The 9,942-nt window shown below is 50.8% G+C and overlaps 1 non-coding gene across 1 annotated transcript; it reads left to right on the plus strand.

The window, feature by feature from the left end:
- Positions 1–9,369: 9,369 nt before the first annotated feature.
- Positions 9,370–9,475, plus strand: LOC115391177 (U6 spliceosomal RNA). Its single transcript, XR_003931738.1, has one exon. It is a non-coding gene; the product is annotated as a U6 spliceosomal RNA (small nuclear RNA).
- The last annotated feature ends 467 nt before the right edge of the window (positions 9,476–9,942 follow it).

Raw genomic sequence — 9,942 nt, forward strand, 5'->3', positions numbered from 1 at the left:
GCCTCCATGACCCCAAAGGCCACCCGCCTGGCATCGCAGGAGGCTGCAGGAGATGCAGGCAGAGGGGAGAGTTTCTGACAGTGAGGAGGCCCTCCATCATCTGCTGTGGTCAGTGGTCAGTGTGGCAGAGGAAAATCAAAGAGGACTGGACACAGAGTGCTGAGGAAGGAGAGCGGGGAGAGGTGGACCTGTTGCCCTGTGGCAGCCAAAGGACAGAGTCCAGAGGAGTGGCTGTCCTCCCTAACATGACACTGAAGGCTGCCGGTCAGCCTCATGCGCAGTGGACGCATCTTGTGTACGCAGTTGTGTATATATAAATGTAAATAGTGTCATGATAATAAATGGACAGTTTTGTGTACTGTTTGTGACGGGCCACAAAGAAACTAAAAAGACATTTTTGCCAGGCAACCGAAGCCCTCGGGGGAGGACAGTGGAGCAGTGGCTCACGAGGTCCGGGGGGGGTCGCAACCGAGGACCTCTACGAAGAAAACTAAGATGGTGCCAGTACAAACAAAATCCAGAGGTTAGGGAAACGCTTAGACAGCAGAGGAGGGAGAAGAGGGAAGCTAATTAAAAAAAAGCTTTTGGGTTTGAGTTGTTTCCATTTCCTTGTGTGTGTTTTGTTTGTTTGCTTAAGTTGTTCAAATGTTCTACCCATTTCTTTAAAAAAAAAAAACTAAATAAAAGTGACGTTTCAACAACAATTGTGATTGTATGCATGCATGCAGGGGGGAGGGAGTTGGGGCCCTGTGGCCCACCAGGGATGCAGGCAGAGGCAGAGCACGAGCCTAGGGCCGCCCCCATTTGGCCACTAGGGGGCCCAGAAGATTGGGTCATCCAAATTCGCAGCCATGAAACGATACTGGTGTTTTAATTCATATCATTCATTTTTTAATTAGTGATTGGTGGATGATGATCAAGATGTTGATTTGTTTTCTTTATTCAGTTTATTTATGATACCTTTTCTGGGCCCGATAAATTTCAGGCATTTAACATCTTCTACTCCTTTAGTAATGTGATGAGGATATGTTGACTATTATGATTATTGTTTTTCTGACTTGAATATTCACTGGTCTTCACAATGTTAAAATGAATCATTCAGTCTCATTCAGATGGTGAATATGGCATAGTAAAATGTCATATTAATGATAAATGTGAACTTGCTGCTGTCAAGACAGTGTGGTGGTACAATATAAACAAAAATGAAATATTTTTACAGCATTATATATTATTACAATTACAGTATACTGCTCCAGAGCAGCAGTGAATGAATAGTGAACAAGTATTTCCTCAGTGTTTCCAGTGGATGGACTGAGCGCCTGCATGGCAAGCTGCCTTCACAGGTGTGTGAATGTGAGTGTGAATGGGTGAATGTGATATTGCAGTGTAAAGCGCTTTGAGCTACGTCAGTGCAGGGTAAAACGAACGCTATGTAAGGGTCGTCCATTTAGCATTTTTCCTTGAGTTAATCAAATACTGATTAGTAATATATTGTAGCTAACTTGGAGCAGTGAAGGCAGCGAGAGAAGATGAATGCTCTTTAGAGTTCACCAGAACCTTTATTGTTAAAACAACTAACCCAGCTGCACACCCTAACTGATGGTGCGCAGGCCTGTTCACCCCCAAGCAAACCCCCTGAGACATGGTGCGACAGGACGTGAAAATAAAAACACAAAAAGAACAGAAAAATGGCAACAGCACACAATAACAAACCCCCAACATGACTATAACAAAATTAAGCACAAATGACAAAGTAGAACACATAAACGGCCCCGAAATGGCCCAAACAGTCCCGTTCCCAGCATGCCTTGCGGCAACGGTACTCAGTCACTGGAGCAGCGGCCCCCACGGCCACTACAATATGTTAATACTTATTTCATATTTTCAAAAGGTTAATAAAACGAATACATATTGTTTGTTTATGCTCATTTTCTTTTAGATTATGTATTCATTCCCATACCTCAGAAAAACCAGGGAACATGGGGAGAGGAGAGGGAACATCATCAAAAGAAACAGGCCATACTGCAGGAGGCCCAGAGGACCAAAGACCTGGGATGTCTGATGGTGGAGTTCCCTGAACTCTGAAGAGCATTCATCCTTCCTCGCTGCCTTCACCACTCAAGATTGCTACATTGGTGTCAGAAGTGGGATGGAGCCACGGCATACTCCAGAGGACAAACAACTCCTGGAGAGCAGCGTGGATAGCCGAGCAGTGGAAGACTCTGAGCCGGCCCGATGGATCCAGCGACTGGCGACAGCACCGTCCAGAAACGGCGAGGATGGCCGAAGACGGTGACGATCACAGGGACACGGAGGCTCGCCCACCCACTGCGCAGTGAGAGCCGCTGTCAAGTTGCCCAAGTGTGTTACCAGCCCACTGGAGCTCTGCATAACAGACGCGGGTTGCTGCAACACACAATGGCTGGAGTGACCAAAACACCACTGCACACTTAGCCCTGGCCCTGGAGGGTGGGGCCCAGCAAGTCCTCCTCAACTTAAAGGTGCTGTAGGCAGGATTTTGCTAGTCAATGCTAATTTTTCTGTGTTTTCTTTGGATTACATGTTAGAGTTCCCATTGATAATCCTTTAGGAGTGTAGCATAATTGCTCTACTGCGAGGGCGCAGCGTTTCCATCTGTCTCTGTTCTGAGCTGAAAAGGATTCTCGACAGCTCCAGTTACTTGACCAATCAGAAGAGCCCCTGAGGCTCTAACCGTGATTGGTTGAGGGGCGTTCGTCACACGGTCTTGTGGGAGGGGCTTGCATAAGGGCGTGATGTCAGAGAAAACAGGACAGGATTGGCTGTGCTGGGTTTCAAATGGCCATCTTAGATGGTCAAATCGCCATCTTGCTTAGGTAACCCTAAGCAAGATGGCGGAGATGCGGAATCCTGCCTACAGCACCTTTAACGTCGGAGAAGAGCGCCTCACCACCCCTGGTGTCCGCCCCACGTCAGGGAACTCGCCGCCGTGCTGCCACCACTGCTGCCACCACTGCTGCCACCGCCGCCGTGCAGCTCCTCCTCCAAGACCACCGAAGCGATCAACAAACTGGGCAGCGTAGCAGCGTGGGGCTAACTCCGCACCAGCACTGAAGGAGCTCCTGGAGCAGTATCGAGACATCTTCGCGGCCAGTGTCAAAGACGACCGGTGCACCTCCCTCGTCCAGCACCACATCGAGACAGGCGATGCCGCCCATCCGATTACGCCCCCACCGGCTCGCATTCACAAAGCGGCAGGCAGCTGAGGAAATACTCCACGAAATGCTTGACGCTGGAGTAGTCGAACCCTCCGACAGCCCCTGGGCCGCACCGGTCGTGCTGGTGAAGAAGAAAGGAGGTGGGTGGTGGTTCTGCATAGATTACCGGAGTCTCAACAGCGCGACCAAGAAAAACTCGTACCCACTGCCGCGCATCGACGACGCCCTTGGCTACATCTCTGGCTCCAGCTGGTTTAGCTCCCTCGATCTCCGCAGCGGCTACTGACAGGTGGATCTGGTGGCGGCCCCCATGGAGCGCGTCGGGGTGGACATCCTGGGTCCATTCCCCATCACCGACACTGGTAACCGGTACGTCTTCGTGGCCATGGACTATTTCACAAAGTGGCCCGAGGCGTACGCGGTTCCTGACCAAGTGCCTCAACAACCGCCGAGCGGTTAGTGTGGAGATGGTTTGCAGGTTCGGCGTGCCAGAGGAGATCCACAGCGACAGGGGCGGAATTTCGAGAGCCAGGACTTCGCTGAGGTCTGCAGGCAGCTGGGATGACTAAAACCCGCACCACACTGCTCCAGACCAGACCAGAGGGTCATCCTGCCCTTCTGGAAGCGCAAAGGTGACAGGCTTGTCTGTGGGAACCATAGAGGCATAACACTACTCCATCCCTGGCAAGCTCTTCACCAAGATCTTGCTGACTCGTGCTCTCCCAGCCCTCAGAAGTAGCTGCCGCCCCCCAGCTGGCTTTATGCCCAACCGCTCACAGATCACATCTCTGCTGTCCGTCTTCTGACAGAGAAGTCTATGAATTCGGAGAGACCACCATCTCTACGTCGGATTCCTAGACCTCAAGGCTGCATTCGACACAGTCCACCACTCATCACTGTGGAGTATCCTCAAACCCTCGGCGCACCTCCGAAGATCACCACTCTCTCTCAAGCTGCTCTACAGCAATGCACAGAGCTGTGTCCGTGTCAACGGCTGTGACTCTGACTGGTTTCCATCTCCAGTGGTGTCCCCAGGGCTGTGTGGCTGCTCCAGACCTGTTTAACTGCATCATCGACCACCTGATGCACAGGGTCTGTGAGCGAGTACCCGGAGTGTCCTTTGGCAACTACCAACTGACTGATTTGGAGTATGCCGATGACACCATACTGCTCAGCACCTCCTACAGTCAGCTGAGGGACTCTTTGAGTGTATACAGTGAAGAGGCAGAAAGCTTGGTCTCCATGTGAGCTGGACTACGACAAAGTTCATGCATGTTGGTGAAGGACCAGACCCACCTCCTATTCTGCTTGGTAATGACACCGTTGAGCATGTGAAAACTTTGTGTATCTGGGATCCACAGTGACAGATAACGGGGATCTTAAACCGAGATTCTCCGCAGGAGAGCCCTAGCAGCCTCTGCCCTGCAATCTCTCTGGAAACCACTCTGGCGACATCAAGCCATCTCACGCAAGACGAAGCTCCAAATCTACAACACCGCCGTACTCTCCATTCTATTATATGGCTCCGAAACATGGCCCTTAAATAAGACCCTGGCCACAAGAATAGATGGCTTTGACAGCAGGCTCTCAGAACCATCGAGAACATTAGGTGGCCACAGCGAATATCCAACAAAGCGCTTAGAGCCCGCACAAACCAGCCCAGAGCTTCCTGCCTGGCTGCACAACGCCGCATTCGCTGGTTCGGCCATGTTCTCCGTCTTCCCCTTGACCACCCGACAAGAGCCATTCTGAAGTTTGATCCAAAGGCCGCAGGCTGGAGACGACCACGAGGCAAGCCCGCACTCGATGGCTTGACATCATCGCAGACGACCTCCGACAACATGGAATGACCGTGAAGGACACAGACCTGCTGGCACAAGATTGCCTGTACTGGAAAAACCTGGTTTCTCTGGTCGGCTCTACGCAACGGGACAGGACACCAGCCCAACGCAGGAGCACTAAGTAAGTAAGTAAGTAACACCGCTCCACCCCTGAGCAACGGGTTGGTGGAATGCGTCAACCGGACACTAGCCACCCACCTCGCCATCCTCACCAGCCGCCACCAGCGAGACTGGGAGTGCCATCTGCCCCTGGTCCTGTGTCGTACCATTTCGCGGTACAGGACTCCAGCAAATGCACGCCGGCCGCCCTCCTGTTTGATGAGGAACTGCGCATCCCCGTGGACTTGGTGTTTGGCCCCCCTCCGGAACCAGAGGTCGCTGCAGGACCTGAACTGGAATATTTCCGGTGTTTGAGAGAGCACCTGTGAGTGGCGCATGACTTTGCCCGAGGAGCCCAGGAGGACGCGGGGCTCAGGCAAAAGCAGGCATATAACACTGAGTGCCGGTGGCAGCCCCTCAACCAAGGACAAAGCGTGTGGGTGTACTGCCCCCTCCGAATTAAAGGGCTGTTACCAAAGCTCTCCACCCGGGCACGGACCAGCCGTGGTGCTGGAGAAGCTTTCGGATGGGTTTATCGCATCAGGATGACTGACCGCTGTCGGCCGGCGGTTTTACACCGGGACCGGATGAATGCTCTTCAGAGTTCAGGGAACTCCACCATCAGACATCCCAGGTCTTTGGTCCTCTGGGCCTCCTGCAGTATGGCCTGTTTCTTTTGATGATGTTCCCTCTCCTCTCCCCATGTTCCCTGGTTTTTCTGAGGTATGGGAATGAATACATAATCTAAAGAGATAGCATAAACAAATATGTATTCGTTTTATTAACCTTTTTGAAAATGAAATAAGTATTAACATATTGTAGTGGCCGTGGGGGCCGCTGCTCCAGTGACTGAGTACCGTTGCCGCAAGGCATGCTGGGAACGGGACTGTTTGGGCCATTTCGGGGCCGTTTTATGTGTTCTACTTTGTCATTTGTGCTTAATTTTGTTATAGTCATGTTGGGGGTTGTTATTGTGTGCTGTTGCCATTTTTCTGTTCTTTTTGTGTTGTTTTATTTTCACGTCCTGTCGCACCATGTCTCAGGGGGTTTGCTTGGGGGTGAACAGGCCTGCGCACCATCAGTTAGGGTGTGCAGCTGGGTTAGTTGTTTTAACAATAAACTCGGTTCTGGTGAACTCTAAAGAGCATTCATCTCTCTCGCTGCCTTCACTGCTCCAAGTTAGCTACAATATATTACTAATCAGTATTGATTAACTCAAGGAAAAATGCTAAATGGACGACCCTTACATAGCGTTCGTTTTACCCTGCACTGACGTAGCTCAAAGCGCTTTACACTGCAATATCACATTCACCCATTCACACTCACATTCACACACCTGTGAAGGCAGCTTGCCATGCAAGGCGCTCAGTCCATCCACTGGAAACACTGAGGAAATACTTGTTCACTATTCATTCACTGCTGCTCTGGAGCAGTATACTGTAATTGTAATAATATAAATGCTGTAAAAATATTTTCATTTTTGTTTATATTGTACCACCACACTGTCTTGACAGCAGCAAGTTCACATTTATCATTAATATGACATTTTACTATGCCATATTCACCATCTGAATGAGACTGAATGATTCATTTTAACATTGTGAAGACCAGTGAATATTCAAGTCAGAAAAACAATAATCATAATAGTCAACACCTCATCACATTACTAAAGGAGTAGAAGATGTTAAATGCCTGAAATTTATCGGGCCCAGAAAAGGTATCATAAATAAACTGAAATAAAGAAAACAAATCAACATCTTGATCATCATCCACCAATCACTAATTAATAAAAATGAATGATATGAAATTAAACCAAGTATCGTTTCATGGCTGCGAATTTGGATGACCCAATCTTCTGGGGCCCCCTAGTGGCCAAAATGGGGGCGGCCCTAGGCTCGTGCCTCTGCCTCTGCCTGCATCCCTGGTGGGCCCAGGGCCCCAACTCCCTCCCCCCTGCATGCAGGCATACATCACAATTGTTGTTGAAACAGTCACTTTTATTTAGTTTTTTTTTTTTTTTAAAGGAAATGGGTATGAACAATTTGAAACAACTTAAGCAAACAAACAAAAACACACACAAGGAAATGGAAACAACTCAAACACAAAAAGCTTTTTTTTAATTAGCTTCCCTCTTCTCCCTCCTCTGCTGTCTATAGCGTTCCCTAACCTCTGGCTTTTGTTTGTACTGGCCCCATCTTAGTTTTCTTCGTAGAGGTCCTCGGTTGCGACCCCCCCACGGACCTCGGTGAGCCACTGCTCCACTGTCCTCCCCGAGGGCTCGGTTGCCTGGCAAAATGTCTTTTTAGTTTCTTGTGGCCCGTCACAAACAGTACACAAACTGTCCATTTATTATCATGACACTATTTACATTTATATATACACAACTGCGTACACAAGATGCGTCCACTGCGCATGAGGCTGACCGGCAGCCTTCAGTGTCATGTTAGGGAGGACAGCCACTCCTCTGGACTCTGTCCTTTGGCTGCCACAGGGCAACAGGTCACCCTCTCCCCGCTCTCCTTCCAGCACTCTGTGTCCAGTCTCTTTGATTTTCCTCTGCCCACACTGACCACTGACCACAGCAGATGATGGAGGGCCTCCTCACTGTCAGAAACTCTCCCCTCTGAGCTGCTTCTGCCTGCATCTCCTGCAGCCTCCTGCGATGCCAGGCGGTGGCCTTTGGGGTCATGGAGGCTGCTGAGGTGCAGGGAGCAGAGGTGGAAGGAGCAGGTGGGGTGGGGGTGGTGGCAGGAAAAGCCCAGGATGGTCCAGCAGTGGGCTCCTCCTTTTCGGTCACAGATAGCAGCAGCGCATAGAGCAGCAGCAGTTTTGAGGGCCGGGTGGGTGCAGACCACAGTCTTGATGGTGTGTAGTCCCTCAAAACCAGGGTCCAGCGGCTCTGGAGGTGCCCCATCGTCCTCCTGCTGCCGGGGTGGAGGAGGCACAGCTGGATGAAGACGGTCTCCACAGCCGGCTGGCGTCGGGCCACGTGGCCGGCCCGCTGCCGGTTCCCACCATGCGGCTGTTAGAAGACAAAGGAGAGAGACGAGTGGTGTGAAAACGCTCTGGGACAGCAGGACAGGACGCAGCAGGTCTCTGCAGACACGCACCGTTTCACGCTCTCCACCCCCAACACGGGTGCAGCGCCGGGAGCGTCGGTCTTGGCCTTCTTGAACCTCCCTTTTGTCAACTGGCTCCTGCAGCGAGGTGAATAAACTACAGGAGCCTTGTCTCCATCAGGGAGGTTCTGCCACAGACCCACAATCTCCTCCACCTCAGCCTGGGTGACGTAGCCCTTCCTGCAGCGCTCCACCAGACACCGAGCCAGCAACACCACCGGCTGGTAACCAGGAGCTCCGTCAGCTCCAACACTGACCTGAAACACACGGAGAGAAGAGCTCCTGAGCTCAGGATCAAACAGCCTGATCAGAGAATGCAGCATCAATCAGATCACATGAAGAAGAGTACAAACCGCAGAGCTGCTGGCAGCAGCTTCCTGATCACCAGGGGTGGACTGGGGGGGGAGGCTGCAGAGGAGGAGGTTCAGAGGAGGAGGTTGCACTAATGAGTCCACTTGCTCTAAGCCGAACTCATCAAAGCCCTCATCGTTAATATTTACATGTCTATTGTATCATCTCTGATTGACACACACAAAAAATAAAGAGGATTTGGTTCTGGTTTTTCAAAGGCCCCCTTGGACGAATGAAGCGCTCAGCCCTGGTGCAGTGCGTCAGACTGCCAGTAGATGGTGCTGCTGCCCCGTGCACCGACCTCCATGGCCCTGAGACGCTCCCTGCTCACTGCATGCAGATCAATGACAAGAACGACAAGAATGCTCCCACTTCCAATTTCATTTTTTATCAACAGGGGGTGGAGTGTGGGGTTGTAGAGACACTGCGGGATCAGGTCTATGGTCCAACTCCCTTTGAAGCGTGGTGATGAGCCGAAACTCAGTTCTTCCTGCAAACCCTCCAACCAGCTTCCTATGACGTCACTGCATATTTCCCATCATGCACCAGAAAAAGTCAGAAAGAATCCGGACCAGAGGGACTAGAACCGAACCAGGGTCTTACAGACCCCCCAGACCCACCCGGTCCCCTCCCACAACTTTGTGACAAGGTCCCGTGAAGTAAACGTCCTGGTCTGGTCCCGTTTCCGCTCTGATCCCACCGTGAGTCTGAGGGGCGTCACATCTCTCATTCATAAAACCCACTCTGGCGTTGGGTGCAGTCGTGCGACTTCGGTCGTGCATATACTAAAATTGGAACGATACAGAGAAGATTAGCATGGCCCCTGCGCAAGGATGACACGCAAATTCGTGAAGCGTTCCTCATTTTCATTTTTCATTTTCATAAATATCAAAACTTTTCATCAAATATTCATTTCAGTGATCTCAGTACAAACAGCGCCCCCGCCGCCTCAGGAGAGCAGAGGAACTGCAGGCTGACTGGCCCGCTCTCAGGGCGCAGCTGGAGGAGCCGCCAGTGGATCAATCAACACTGCAAACTGGAGCATGGAGCCCAAAACATTACACACGGAAATATTCACGAAGGGATGCCGACACATTCTTTGACTTGAGGCCTTCATAATAACAAATTGTGCTGGAATCCTTACAGCAAGACATTTACCTTTTGTAACAAATATGTTCCAGATATTGAACACGCACATCCGCAAAATAACCCCGGTGTTGAGTCTGGGACCGTGTCATATTCAATTTATCCGATTAACAACCACAAAAAAACCAGCTGACGTTAATAATGACTCGGTTTGCGGGCTGCTGCTAGCTACACAAGCTAACTCAGTGC

Source organism: Salarias fasciatus, chromosome 6 (assembly GCF_902148845.1).
Source record: "Salarias fasciatus chromosome 6, fSalaFa1.1, whole genome shotgun sequence".
In the NCBI taxonomy this organism is placed as follows: domain Eukaryota; kingdom Metazoa; phylum Chordata; class Actinopteri; order Blenniiformes; family Blenniidae; genus Salarias; species Salarias fasciatus.